General features: G+C 44.5%; 1 pseudogene; it reads right to left on the bottom strand.

Moving 5' to 3' along the window:
* LOC111541452 overlaps window positions 1-13022 on the bottom strand; it is a 95007-nt pseudogene extending 81985 nt beyond the window's left edge.
* Between the last annotated feature and the right edge of the window lie 2053 nt (window positions 13023-15075).

Here is a 15075-nt window from a genome sequence, read left to right as displayed (position 1 = left end):
TACCTTAGTGCTGACATTGGAATTGCTGGCTTACGGTGAAAATAAAAAAGAAGACACTTTTAGATGGTATTCTGACCTTAAATTCTCTGCAGTCGATACACCCTCTTATTGCATGCATGCCACTGCTGGTACACTGATGGACACAGGGCCTCTGAGAGGAGGAGAAGCCAAGGAACAATTTGCAGAATAACCGGGAGGTGTCCCATGGGCTTCATGTTCTCAGGACTCGGCTTTGTCCATCACTCAACGGGAGCACCCTGGGACCCACTCACAAGGGAGGTTCGAGGTCTTGTTCTCAAAGGTTCTCCCCATCTTCACCCCCCAACTTCTCCTTCAATACGAGAACAGAGCTTCTGTCTAAAGGAAGCACAATTCAAGCCCCACCCAATCTGAGTATGCTTCACTCTTACTTAACAAAACTATAACACCAAATACCCCCATTTCCGATCCTGGAAGAAATGGGAATGAAGAGAGTGACAGTCTGATCTCTACATTCAGTGAGTTCTAAAATAATGCTTAAATGGCTCCAGGATGACCTTGATCTGAAGACACGGAAATTTCAACGGTGCATTCTCACAGATGTCTCCCTAAGACAGAGGATCCCTTCAACTCAAGAAGGAAGATTCTGACATTCTGGTGGTGCTGCTTCCCCTGTGGATACATTGCAGATCACTGCAGGTCAAACTGTGGCTTCTTTTATTAAAAAGAGGATTTGTAAGAGGCAAGATGACCAAGGCTGCTTCTCACACAGCACCAAGGTGCTCCTCGCACAAGGATGCAAGAAAGTCATTCTTATGTGGCTGAAGGGACCCTGAGCTGTGACAGAGCAAGAATCATAAAAGAGAGTGCAGAAACCATATGTTTGCAAGCAGTGGAGCTTTATGTAAAAGAAACACCAGGATCTCCTTTTGTACAAAAGCTGTATCTGTGACTAACGACTTTTTCGCTAAAAACGGCTTCTTTTTCACTGTCCAAGGGAAATTATTATATAAAAGGAAAAGGATCCAATGTTTTATTTTACTGTTTTCCCTCATGAACAGACACAAAAGAACTTCATCACAAAAGCTTCATAATTCTATTACTTGAACTTGGACCCTCTTACAATAAAAGCTTATCTAGCGTTCCAAAAATGAGGGTCTGGAAGAGAAAATTACATCATTTCTTCTTACAGAAATGGTTTTCTCATTTTTTAATCAACAAGCATAAGTCATCTCCTCTTGTTGGTGTGTTATTTCCTGAAATTGTATATGATGGGTTTAGAAAAATTTGAAAGGAGAGTTTTGAAGTTTGCTAAATGCCCGCCATCTCCATAACCACTCAAATCAGGCTATTTCTTATAATTCCTTTAAATTAAATATCTTTGATAATAAATGCAAATTAAGGAGCAATAAATTATAACTTCTAGCCTGACCAGTGACTAATTATATATATTATAATTAACTATAGTTTCCAACACAAGGTATTTATCTTAATAATCATCCCATATCCATTAGCATATCTCAAAGGGTTTTTGTAAAATAGCATTCACCATTTGAAGAGCCATCTAAGGTTCCCCCTTTGGGCTATGAAAGGGTCCAGATTCAAAAGAGATGGAATTACTTTAAAAAGAAGTCTGGGCTAAATATAAGTTGAGAAACTCAGATTATAGGCATAAAACCCTGATTTAAAAATATTTATCCTAAATATACCCTCTGACCATCACTAAAGAGTCTTTAGGTTCTAAAAATCTACAATTTCCATGAATCTGCTCAAAATATCTTTAGCCCTCCTAGGCTCTTGTGAATGCATCAATCAAAATCCAGGGTTATTATTTGAGTTTTACCAAGGGAATCTATCAGATTTTTCAGGAAGTCTCTGATCTTCTTCTGTGAAAATCAATAAGGGGAACCAACTGTTGGTGGTGGCAGGAATGAAATGGCTCCCACTGACTCCATTCTTATCCCTGCTCTACTATTTGTTTTAGAAACTTAAGTATCTGCCTGACCCACAGTTAGTTGGTGGTGGCAGGAATAAAACGTCTCCCACTGACTTCATTCTCATCCTTGCTCTATTATTTGTTTTAGAAGTTTAAGCACTTCCCTGACCCACAGTTAGTTGAACTCTTGGAATGATAAATAAGGCGGGGAAAGCCCACACAGGCTTTTTGAGACCCAGTTATCTGCCAGCTTGTAAAATGGAAAGTTTTGCTTCTTAGATTTGCTATAGAGCTCGGGGGTACATCTAAAAACACAGGAAAATAGCCCCTAGGTTCTCCCCTTTCTCTGCCTGCGGCATCAGCGCTTCATAGAAACCATCAGAGCCACCTCCAGGGGTTTTTCCTCTGGTTCTCGGGAGTCTCTGGCGTGAACGGTTAAGCCTTCTGATACAGCTGGTAATCCAGCTCTGGCCAGTATCACTGCATTTTCCAACTGTCCCTGGGTAATTGTCCCAGGGACTTAAACAAGTTGGACTAGCCAAAGGCACCACGAAGGTCAAACTGCAATAGAGCATGCCCTGATTTTATCCGGGAGATTGATGCGCAAATCACCTTGATTTCGATTTGGCACCGGTGTTATAAAATGCACTTGCAATCACCGATAGCACGTAAGATTAGGCCCCAGCGTGGGACACTGTATTTTATACCCTCTGTGGAGCTTTCCCTAATGCAACCATAAATCAGCCCACAAAGCAGGCAGGGCGTTTTGTCCATGTTAATAAAGAGGACAGTGAGAAACCCAGGATGCCTTGGGATGGAAACACTTTTGGAACTTGGAACAAGCCTGAAATCTTTTTTTTTCTTTTCTTTTTTTTTTTTTTTTTTTTTGAGACGGAGTCTTGCTCTGTCGCCCAGGCTGGGGTGCAGTGGCCTGATCTCAGCTCACTGCGAGCTCCGCCTCCTGGGTTTAGGCCATTCTCCTGCCTAAGCCTCCCGAGTAGCTGGGATTACAGGTGCCCGCCACCTCGCCTGGCTAGTTTTTTGTATTTTTTAGTAGAGACGGGGTTTCACCGTGTTAGCCAGGATGGTCTCAATCTCCTGACCTCGTGATCCGCCCGTCTAGGCTCCCAAAGTGCTGGGATTACAGGCTTGAGCCACCGCACCCGGCCGAGCCTGAAATCTTTAGCTTGTATCGGGCCACCTGGATGCAACCTTCAGGGGACAAACCACAGTGGGGGCTTTGAGGGAAGTCACAAAAGAACAGCGACTACAGGATCGCCCAGCAAGAAGTACATGAGCATGGCCACATGGGTGCGAAAATGTCCATTTCTGAGCATTTAAACAGAGATTCAAACTCTTGAGGTAGGAGAAGAAGTACCAAATAGAAAGCAAATATGTTCTAATACACATATTTCAATATGAAAAAGAGAGTAACGTAGTAAAAAGAGATGGGAAAAAAATAAGCAATCAGAAAACCACAGTTTGCAAAATAACTTTTGGCAGTAGCTACAATGTGTCTTCTTCTATGTCTTTCCTTCCTGGCCCCACTAAAGGCTTACATCAAATTATGATTATGATTATGATTATTATTTTGGCCAGGCATGGTGACTCAAGCCTGTAATTCCAGCACTTTGGGAGGCTGAGGTGGATGGATCACCTGAGGTCAGGAATTTGACACCAGCCTTGTCGACATGGTGAAATCTCGTCTCTATTAAAAATACAAAAAAAATTAGCAAGCATGGTGATGGGCACCTGTAACCCGGGCTACTTGGGAGGCTGAGGCACAGGAATTGCTTGAACCCGGGAGGCGGAGGTTGCAGTGAACTGAGATTGCACCACTGCACTCCAGCCTGGGTGATAGAAAGAGACTCTGTCTCAAAAAAATTATTATTATTTTTTAAGAAAACAATTACTTTAAATTATTATATTTTTTTAATTCACAGAACCCATCGCCACAGTTTTATGCAACAATTTCATAAGGTATCCAGAGTTGTTGATTTCACTGATCTAGAAATATTCGGGGAAAACAATGTCTGGAACCACCAGGCTCATCTTCCCCTTGGTGTGGTGGCTTAAGCTCAGCCCCAAATTCTGCTTACGGAAACTGCTCTGCTCTTCTCCCCACTTCCTTTCCCCCTCAACACCACCACCCCATCCACCCACGGGAGTTCAAACCAGTGGGCGTCTGGTCTTGCTCTAGGAGGCTGGGGCGTAGATGGGCAAGGTCCAATATGCCTGGTGTGGATCCACAAAAGAAGAGAGGAAAATCTAGATTGGAAAAAAACGTAGAGAGAAGTAATTACTTGCATTGTGTCTTCCCGCTCCCCCACCCGCCCCACCTACATTTTTATTTTTCTAGAGTTTTGAGACTTCTCCTTTAATCTAAAGTAAGTAGGAAAATGTCTAATGAAAACGATTCCCCTGTTGGGGGCCACGCAGATAGCCCTTTCTCCCAAGTGAAATAGAAACCAACAGGCTGAATATGCAAGAAAAATTTATTCCACTTAACGCAACTGAATTTCCCTTCAATTTAAAGAAAAACTGAGTAAAATGAAACACACATTAGAGTCTTTTATAAAGTTTCACCTTTGTATGTTGAATACCTTTTAAGAATGGGTATGAAGTAGGTCTGAAATGGAAGAAACTAGAGAAACCCAGCCCCGACACTTGCAAATAAAAATAACCCACAGCATTGGCCAAGCAGGAAGCATGCTTCTTAGCAGACACCCATTCCATACTTTTTCTTTTAATCAAAGTGGAAAAAGCACACGCCACTTCTTCTTTTTTCTTTTTTAGGAGACGGTATCTCATTCTGTCATCCAGGATGGTGTGCAGTGGCGCAATCATAGCTCACTGCAACCTCCAATTCCTGGGCTCAAGGGATCCTCCCACCTCAGACCACTTCTTTTCTGAACCATCCTTTCTCTAAGATATCTTACCAAGGTAGGGAAAAAAGTTACTAAACAAAAATTTGCATTGAGTTTAGAAAGGGGGAGAAAACTGACCTTCCTACACATTTTAAGAGCTCAGAGTCTTGAGGGTAAATTTATGTTGTGGTATCTGGCTTCACTGTATCCAAATTAAATTCTCCAACAGTTTTAGACAGTTTACAACAAAAACACAAAACAAAAAGATAAGAATAAAAGGAAGCTCCCTGCTACACTCTGCCCAAGGTCAGGATGTCAATTTGAAGTAACAAAAAAAGAGAAATAAAGTAGAAATCACAACCTCCTTAAAAAAAAAAAAAAAAAAAAAATGGAGGCTGGGCTCAGTGACGAGAGAGAAACCCACACCCTGCACTGTGCAGTGGAGCCTGCTCGCTGTCCAGCACAAGGTGAAGGGCTTAGGAGCATCTGCGGGCAGAGCAATCCGTGCCCAAACCCAGGAAGAATTTTCTCACCGAGGGGATCCCACTGACCTGGCTGCGTGGGCGTACAGAAGAATCTTCTTTCTGCTTCCAGGCAAGAGGGAGCTTTGTGGTTGTCGCTGGCAGGAGAAAGGAGGCAGAGAGATAGGATGTGGGGGAGCAGGCACAGATTGAGAAGTCCCGGCTGATCCAGTACCAGGCCCTGGGCTCTGTCTCCTGCCCTGGGCTTCCCAGGAACATGGCAAGCTATGTGATTGCCCAGCCAAGGGCCAGGAGGCTAGGCTCCTTGTAAAGCGTGCCACCCAGGGCTAGAGAAGGGGAGTGTGCATACTTTAAGGCAGAGGGCGGGAGGCAGAGGGCATGTGTGAGACAGCTGCCCCAGGAGAACCCCTCCCAGGCAGGACACATTGTCTCATCTTGTCCTCACCAACTTCTCCCCATGGGATATCAGACAGGCTGAGAGTCAGGAGACCTGATCTAACCTAGGCTGGTCACTGCTATAGTGAGCCTTGGATGCTGTGAGAGTTAACCTGCTAGGGCCTCAGTTTCCTCACTGGGGGAAGGCAGTGCTGATGGCCTATCTGGGCACCTGGGAGGCTCAGGCACCTGGGAGGCTCTGCCACCTGCAAGCTCTGTGACAGGGAGGGACACCTCCTAGCCAGCAGCTCTACTCTACGAGGGAGGTAGAAATCCTTCCTGTGAATACTACTAAGATTAGACTGGCTAACTGAGATAATGCTGGTTAAACACACACACAGACACACATACACACACACACACACACACAGCCTAGTGTCTAGTGACCCGGCACACAATAAAGCCCAAATGTAACACAAGTTTGTTTGCATATTTGCTCATTTTCCAAAACCCTATCCTTGAAAAACAGGGGCTCACCGTATCTGAGTGTTACAAAAGCCTTCCTCCTCTGAGGGTCTCTTCCATACCTTCAGGAGAAAAGTCACCCCTACCCATGTTCAACGACCTCCATCAATGCCTGTTCCTGTGCTTGTGCTTGTGAAGTCTCCCAGATCAAATTGGGGGGAAGGAAAGCCACGAAAACATGCACCAGATGTAATAATCCCTTCTAGGGGCGATACCTCAAAATGGCAAGAGTTGGGGGATCAGAGAAAAGAAAATGTTAAAACATGGCTTTTGAAAGCAATAAGGTTATGTGGGAGGCCAGGTTATGTCTGGAATATCTCTGTACCTTCCTCTCAACTTTGCTGTGAACTTAAAATTGCTCTCAAAAACCAAGTCTTTTTTAGAAAAAACAGTGAGTGGTAACTGGATAGAGCTCATGAGTAGCCAGTGGGTTTGTGGGGCTTGGCCTTCAAGTCCAGGTGACAGCATCATAATGGGTTCCAAAAGTACTGTATCAAAAAACCACAGGAGCATGGGGCACCGTGGCTCACCCCTGTAACTCCAGCGCTTTGGGAGGGAGGCCAAGGTGGGAAGATCTCTTGACCCCAGAATTGGGCAACATAGTGGGATCCTGTCTCTAAAATTTAATTTTTTTTTTTTTTTTTAATGAAAAAAGAAAATAGCCAGGCCTGGTGGTGTGTGCCTGTAATCCCAGCTACTCACTATCAAGGCAGGAGGATCCTTTATTCCCTGGGGGTTCTAGGTTGCAGTGAGCTGTGATCGTGCCATTGAACTCCAGCCTGGGTGACAGAGTGAGACCCTGTCTCTAAAAATATTTTAAAAATAAAAAATAAGAAACCTTGCAGGAGCAGTGGACCTGAAAAGTAGCATTCAATCCAGGGATGATGAAGGTGCGGGTAATCTTGAAATACTATTTCTAGCCTAACAGACTACACTCAATATAAAAAAAATATTGTTTTAAAATCTGAACATAACTAAGGTAATAGATTAGACATTGTAAGCAGACGTGAGAACATTTCTTCCTTGCATCCAAGAGTTAAAGGACTGATGAGGGCAAGGACTTGGGGAATGTAAAGAGCTGATAGATGTCTGGCTCTTACTTCCTCAGTCTTGTGCAGGAAGGCAGACCCACCCTGAGGGGACAGGACAGGAGGGCTGAGCACAGCACACACTTCTGTTATCTTTTCATGCTCGCACACTTTTTCTGCATCTGTTCAGCGTGTGTGTGTGTGTGTGTGTGTGTGTGTGTGTGTGTGTGTGTCTTGTTCTCGATGTTTCTTCTCTCTGGCATTGTCCCACCCCCTCCTCTGTTTCCCTCTGTCCCCACGACTGCCCACCCCCCACAGACACCATTCTTGATAATTATAGTTCATTGATTCTCCTGGTGTTAGCTGCCCCCGGCGCCGTCTTCCTCATGTTAGCTGGGGCACCTTCCCAGCTCCATCATAGCCTGCGTTTCTCAGGAGGCAAAGCACTCCCAGCGCTAATTCAGAGAGAGCTGCTGCCTGGACCAAGGCCCCTGGAGTCCCTCTGGGAGGTAAGCCTGAGCCCCTGCCCCCAACCAGGACCCCAGCTCTCCACCCCGTGGAAGCTAAGGCTGAGCCCAGAGGGCAACTGAAATAATAGTCATAGCAGTAAACATGTATTGTCACTTACCACATGCCAGGCAAGTTCACAGGCACAGTCTGCACATCCTCTTAGATCCCTGGGGGGAAGGGGCTACTACTCATCACTGTAAATGAGAATAAGGGAGGTACAGGGCTCCCCGGAAGTCACACAGCTGCTTCGCGCTGCAGCTGGGATCTGACCCCCAAGCTTGCACGCACAGATCTCCAAGTGTCTCCTGAAAGAAGCAAGACCACTGAGGTGTGGGCCAAGAAGGTGGCACGGGGTGAAGGAAAAATGCCCAAGATGCTGACTTTTTAGAAATGCATTCTGAGATGAGCGTGACTGGCAGATTCTCCGCCCATTGCCACCCAGAAAGAGAGGGTCCCCGGCCAGCTCGAACCAGTGCCCCAGCTGTGGAGGGAGACAACCTGGCTCCTGAGCTGTTTACTTCTCAGCCATAAACAGGAAGGCCATAAAAGGGGCCCCTTTTGGTCAGCCACTCAGGGGCTTCTCCTCCTCCTCTTCCTTTTCCTCCTCCCAAGTACGTGTCCCTAGGCAGAGTGTTTCCTTGAGGCTGCTACCTCCCAAGTGTCATTGTCTCTTTGCCTTAAAGAACCTCCTTTGAGCTGGAAATTCCAACTGTTGAAGTCACTGCTGAGTTGAAGAAAAGGCAGGTGCTTGTGCCCAGCCCAGAGAGCTCAAGGACTCGTGGGGTACAGTGCCAGGCATGCAATAACCTCTCCGATCTCCACGGGCCACTTTGAAAACTAATGAATAAATAGAAATGCCTCCTTTTCTGAAAAGAGAAAACTGCAATTCTAAAAGAAACCTGGAGAGGAAGTGACCAAGATATTCAGAGGTGAGAACCCACAAAGGAAAGTAGACAGCACATCTCAAAGAAAGTTTTCTATCACATTCTTTCCCAAAAGCTTCTGCAAAAGGAAAAAAAAAAAGGTAGAGAGAGTGTTGCCCTCTTAGAGATACACACAGCGCATGTGGCTTTTTAAATGTTCTGAGAAGTTCTGCAGCAAAGGACCTTGTTTCATTGCACAATGTGTTTTCCAAATGTTTTTGCCCATATGATTCTATTTCCACAAATGGTTCATTTATTCTTATGACATTTCAAGTCCCCTTTGACGCTTTGAGAACCTCTGGGTTAATGCATGAGGTCAGGTGTGGTGACGCTCACTAGTCTCATCTGACCTTGGTTTTCCTTTTCACTTTTCACGTTAGGGCCTCTTGGACATAACCTTTACTGTTCACTGTCTCCACTCCCCAAGAATGAGCTGAGCCCCACAAGACAGCTGAAGAGATGAGGTAGATGGAAACACCTGGGCCTCTTCAAGGAGTTGTCAGGGAATTGCCTTCTTTGGATCCAGGGAGATCTCCTGTTTTCAGGAAGGCTTGTTCAGTGACAGCCTCCTCTCTCTTTGACTCAGTGACATTCAGCTAGGTCCTGCTCAACCCCACAGGGCATGGTGATATGAAAGCTTCTAGAAATGCATCATGTGAAACTATTAGTGTTTCCTCTAGGAGTATTTGTGTGTGAGTATGACAGCCTCATATAAAAATTTGGATAACCCTAGCAAGACATTTTTTGTTGAGACAGGGTCTTGTTCTGTTGCCCAGGCTGGAGTTCAGTGGCTCACTCACAGTTTACTGCAGGCTCAACTTCCCAGGCTCAAGCAATCCTCTCACCTCAGCCTCCCAAGTAGCTGGACTACAGATTCCCACCACTATGCCTAGCTAATTTTTAGAATGTTTATATAGAGACGGGGTTTCACCATGTTGTCCAGGCTGGTCTCAAACCCCTGGGCTCAAGCCCAGCCTCACCTCAGCCTCCCAGTGTGCTGCGATTACAGGCGTGAGCCACTGTGCCTGGCCACAAAACATTTTTGATGTGACTGAGTCTTTGAAAATCTGTGTGACTATTCTCTTTCCATCCCCAGCCCGGGAACATCCCCGACCCCTATCATCTTAGAGCAGGGAACCGCTCTGGGCACTGGACATCTTGCCACAGTCCTACCTTCCCACCAAAGCCTTCTCAGACTACCATGGCTATGTCACTAGCACATACCTGTTACTGGCTTGAATTTTTAGTGTTTTGTTTTTAAATAAAACTTGGATATTATAAGGTCTCAAACTGATGAACCAAGCCTCCTAGCTCACTGACGTCTTAGTTTCATGGTGTTTAAAAAAAGAAAAAGAAAATATTTCAATCAGTTGGTTTTACATTAAAACACTGGATTTTTGGCTTCTGCTTAAAAAGAAAAAACTAGAGGATCTGGCAATGAAGGCCTACATTCCTCTTTTACAACCATCAGCAGGAAGTCAGAAGCAGTCTTCAGATGGAACAAATATCTTCAGTTTGCTGAAGTCCCCACCACTCCCTAATGTCACTTAGAAACAAAGACACTGAGCCATTTATCCCAGTTTTACCATTAACTAGCTGGGTGATCTCAGGCAAGTAACTAAATCTCTCTGTCTCGATTTTCTCATCTGGAAAATGGAAACAATAATAAGACCCTGCCTATATCAGTTAGGTTAAGTGAGGTTCACTGTGGTTAAAAAAAAAAAAAATCTCTAAAATCTTAGTGAATTACCAAGATGAAAGTTTATTTCTTACTTACACTCCAGATCTCATGTCGGTTGACACAGGGCAGGGTTAAGAGAGAGGTTGCTCTAGATATCATAGACTCAGAGTTCCAGGGCAAAGGAGGTTCCATCTTGGCACACTTTTCCATGGTCAATCCAGGGACCATGGGAGTCAGGGTTAGGAAACAAAGTGGAGAATCACTCACTAAGTCTTAAGACTTCCACCCAGAAGTGACACACATCAATTTCATTCACATCCCCTTGGTCAAAGCAAGTCATTCACTTGCCTAACTTCACAAGGGGCAGGGAGCATTAATGTGCAACTAACAGACTTACTGTAATGCTTCCAAGCTCTTCTCTTTCATGAGGCCTTGTGCCTAATTTATATTTGTAAGTTAGTATTCCTTTCCTTCAAGAGGTCCCCATAAATTGGATAAGCTTTAAGCTCTGCAAAACCTGGATCCACTTCTGGACAGAAACATTTGTTAAGAGCCCTAATGATTTCTTGACTACCTCATGGGCTTGCTGTGAGAATGGGGTTAGCACGAAGCACTTTCAAGACAGCATCAAGCACTGGGTCTCTACTCTGTGGGTACTGACTTCTATTATTATTAGGACAATAATAACACTTCACAGTTCTGATTTTAATATTGGACACAAAACACACACACACACACACACACACACACACACACACACACTAAATTTGCTCAGTAAGGAATACTGGCTCATCAGGAAGTCATCACTAACCAACACAGAGAATTGTCATATGTTAGGGGATCCTTGACTGTGACCTTGAGGAAGTCCTGTTCCTTTTCAGGGCTTCAGTCTCCACTTTTGTCCATGGAGGTTAGTGGGCAGTGGTCCCAGATGACTTGTCTGCTCCATGACACTGAGTGAGGGGCCCCTTAAGGGCTGCGGGTACAGGTAGGAATGCTAGTTGTGGCGAAGAAAGCTAGAGCTGATTAATTATGCAGGCAGCTCCACCTCTGCAAACCACCCATCTGGGCGGTCAGCCTGCAAACATTGTTTCTCTTGATATTACAGGCCTGCGTGTCTTCGCCCTTAGTTGTCCGTATAAAGCATCCCAGCAGCCCACTTCCGGTGGCCTCATAAGACCCTGCCCCCACACATTGTCACTGACTCACAGCTGTAGGTCCTTTTTCTAACAAGCTTTTCTGCTCAGACACAAGAGATGAAAGAAAGGACCTTTCTGATGAAGCAGTTGAACCAACTGCTTGATGTGTTCTTCCCTGATTTTTTTTTTCATCCTCCTTTGCAAGCTCCCAACTGCAGTCTCTCCAAATGCCTTTTCCTATTTGAATGCAAAAGACAGTAAAGGAAACACACCCCCATCCCATCCTAACTCACACACAAAAAAGCCCATTCAAGTCCCCTTCCCCCATTTCCTAGTTGAGTGTCCTGGGCAAGTAACTTAATCTCTCTGAGTCTATATCATCACCTCTAAAAACAGAGACACCTGCCCTGACCATACATGAGCGTTACACTGGAAACACCTTGTGAATGTAAAAGGGTACAGAAGAGTGTATCACTTCTGTTTTGATTTCTCTGAATCAGTGTGTGGTAGTTTTCTGTCGTTGCAAAATGAATTGCCACAAATTTAACAGCTTAAAACAACACACATTTAATAGCCCACAATTCTACAGGTCAGAAGTCCAGGTAGTCTCACCTGAACTTTGCTCAGAGTCTCACAAGGCCAACATCAAAGTGTCAGCCAACTGGGTTCTTATCTGGGGGCTTTGGGAAAGATTCTGCTTCCAGTTTTTTACAGTTGTTGACAGAATCCGGTTCCTTGTGGCTTCAAGTCTGATGTCCCCGTTTCGTCGCTGTCAGCTGGGGGCTGGGGTTGGTCTCTGCCTCTCCAGGCTGCCCATATTCCTTCTCATGGGGTTCCCTCCACCGTCAAAGCCACAGAAGGAACATCAAATCCTCACCCTGTCAATTAAGAGGTCACCTGATTGGGTCAGGTTCACCCAGATACTCCCCATATTTTAAAGTCGATTTACTTAGGGCTTTACTTGCATCTGCAAAATTCCCTCTCAGCAGCATTTGTGTAAATATTCAATTGAATCAACAGAAGAGGAGAATCTTGGGGAAACAAGGGCATTTTTAGAATTCTGCCTACCGTAACACAGCAATTCTTAAACTGCCTTCCACAAAGGTGAGACGATGATAGCTGTTCTGTGAAGAAAGCAGTTCGTAGCCAAACAATTTGGAGAAACACTGGTGGAAACAGAGTGAAACCAGTTTTGTTTGCGAGTTTTTCAGTTCAGGACATAGGAGAGTCATTAATATGCCATTGTATCTGGTGATTCAAGGTATGCAGTATTTCCCAAATGTATTAAGCCGTAGTATTCTTTTCTGCCAGAATATCTGTTATTCTTTATAACCCAGTTTGGGATACAATCATCCAGATTTAAAAAGGAATTTGTATAGGCAAAGACACGATGATAAACAGGAAATTCCTTATGTCTTTACACATCTGTGTTTAGAAAATTGTGACCTGATGGTAGGCTCATTATCTGTAGGTGCCCTCCGAGGCATAGTCCTGGATACCAGTTTCTGGAAGGAGTTAATTATCCGTGGCCCTCCAAGGGGCTCCTTCTCTCCTCTTCCTTCAAGGGCTAGATCCATGGTGTTGTGCCACTAGCAAGAGGCCTTCAGGAGCCATAACTGAATGATGCTCACTGTCTTGAAGGCATTTCCCTGCCCCATGACTCAGTTTGCCTGGGATGAGTCTGAAAGGCCAGAGTGAGGTCCATAGAAGAGAAGGAGGGAGGAGGGGTTTGGGCATAGCATTCTGCTGAAACCAGGCACCTATCTGTTCATTGCCCTTCCAGGCTGAGCTTCTCTGACCAAACCCAAAAGCAGAGAGAAATGCCTCTTCTTGGAAGGTTTGCTTCTAGCAAGCAGCCCTTTCCTCTGCTGCCTCTTCTCCTCTCCCTGGGACACTTTTACCAACTGTCCCAGGGATATCTCACAGGCCAGACCTGTGGCCACTGTATGATTTAACCCTGTGCCTTTGGGATAGAAAATCAGTGCAGGTTTTATCATGTCTCCCCTGAAATCAACTCCGAAATAGTTTTTGCCTTCAATCTATTCATCTGCCACTCTATGCTTGATTTCAAATTGTGGTTTGTTTTCTCTGTAAGAATTCCCTGGCCATCTTTTGGATAAACAGCAAGTATGTTCTGGGCACTCTAATAAATTGCAACTTCAGACAGAAGCTTGCTCTTGCTGGAGGCAAGTGATTAAACATTTTAATAGCACAGCAAACTTATCAACAGGCTTACCAAAAAAGAGAAAAGGAAGTGATTTTATTCTCCCAGCATGTATTTCAGAGTATTTTACTACTGGGGTCAAATGTCTGTCAAAGATTTTTGAGGCCTAAATTTGACTTTGAAGAACCTCAAAAGGTTTCTAGAATGCACACTGCATCACGCTCTCTAAACAGCCCAGGATTTTCCCTGCACACGCCTGACTATCCAGTTCAATATCACCATGGCGCCTAAAAGGTTTTTAATATAGATATTAAATATATCTATATCATCGCTTCAGTGAGAGCCTGAGCTGTGCTTTTTCCTCTGGGGTCTTCCAAGCTATTTGCTGCTGACATACACTATTAAAAATAAACCTACCCTGAGGAACTAGTCATTTTACATGGCATTAGGACTAATGTTATCATTTAAGTAGCTGCGGAGATTTGCCAACTACAGAGGCCCCAGATAACGAAGGAAACATGATCATGTGAGATAATCTTCTGTGCAGAAATGACTTTCATCATCTGTAATATGTAGTTTAGATGCTTATTTAAGATTTATACTATTGAACAAATATTGATGCCTTCAACAGAATAAAAAACATCAATGCTAGAGATAGGTAAAAGATCAGATCCACTTCCAGTGCTTCAGACTTGGCTGGGTATAAAACAATATGCTTGGAATCTGTGTAGTGCAGAGGGGAAGAAAGAAGGAGATTCATTTCCATTCTACCACCTTCCACTTAGTAACATGGCAGGCCCTGGCATGTACAAATGTATAGCATCTACACAATAATTTTATAAAGGAGGCAATATTTTTATCCTCATTTCACAGATGAGGAAACTGAAGGTTAGCACGTTTTCTTAAACTGAAGTTTGAATAAGCTCACTGCTAAGATATGGCAATATTGAGAACTGAACGTAGCTCTGACTGCAAAGTCTGTACACACTCTACAAATATTGTCCTCTTCCGCCATTTGCAAAAGGACCAAGATTCTGACTGCTTTTTCCACTCCACCCACAGGGTAGAATATTGACAATGTAATTGACCATCTATTCATCCATGGATGCAGATGATTTCATTTATTCATCCATCAATCAATACATATTTATTGAGCATGTAATGCACCAGGCACTGTGTCAAGCACACAGCATACAGAATGGAAACAGGCACAGGCCCCAGTCCCAACAACAGAGATGGATGTGCACATGCAGGCCCTCCTAGTTTGGTGAAGTTGGATGCCCTTGTTCAATGATTGCACAGCTCAATAAAGGCAGTGCCCAGGTTGTTTGCCTGCATAGTTTGGCAGCCCTTTTGATAGACCAGATGGGAGTGATGACTTCCTTAACCCCTATCAGACACAGGGCATTGCCTCAACCTCCCAAAGTGCTGGGATTACAGGTGTGAGCTACCACGCCCAGTTGAAA

This window comes from Piliocolobus tephrosceles, chromosome 17 (genome assembly GCF_002776525.5).
Source record: "Piliocolobus tephrosceles isolate RC106 chromosome 17, ASM277652v3, whole genome shotgun sequence".
Classification (NCBI taxonomy): Eukaryota; Metazoa; Chordata; class Mammalia; order Primates; family Cercopithecidae; genus Piliocolobus; species Piliocolobus tephrosceles.
The sequence above is the reverse complement of the archived record's forward strand: the minus strand, read 5'-3'. Positions and strand labels throughout refer to the sequence as shown.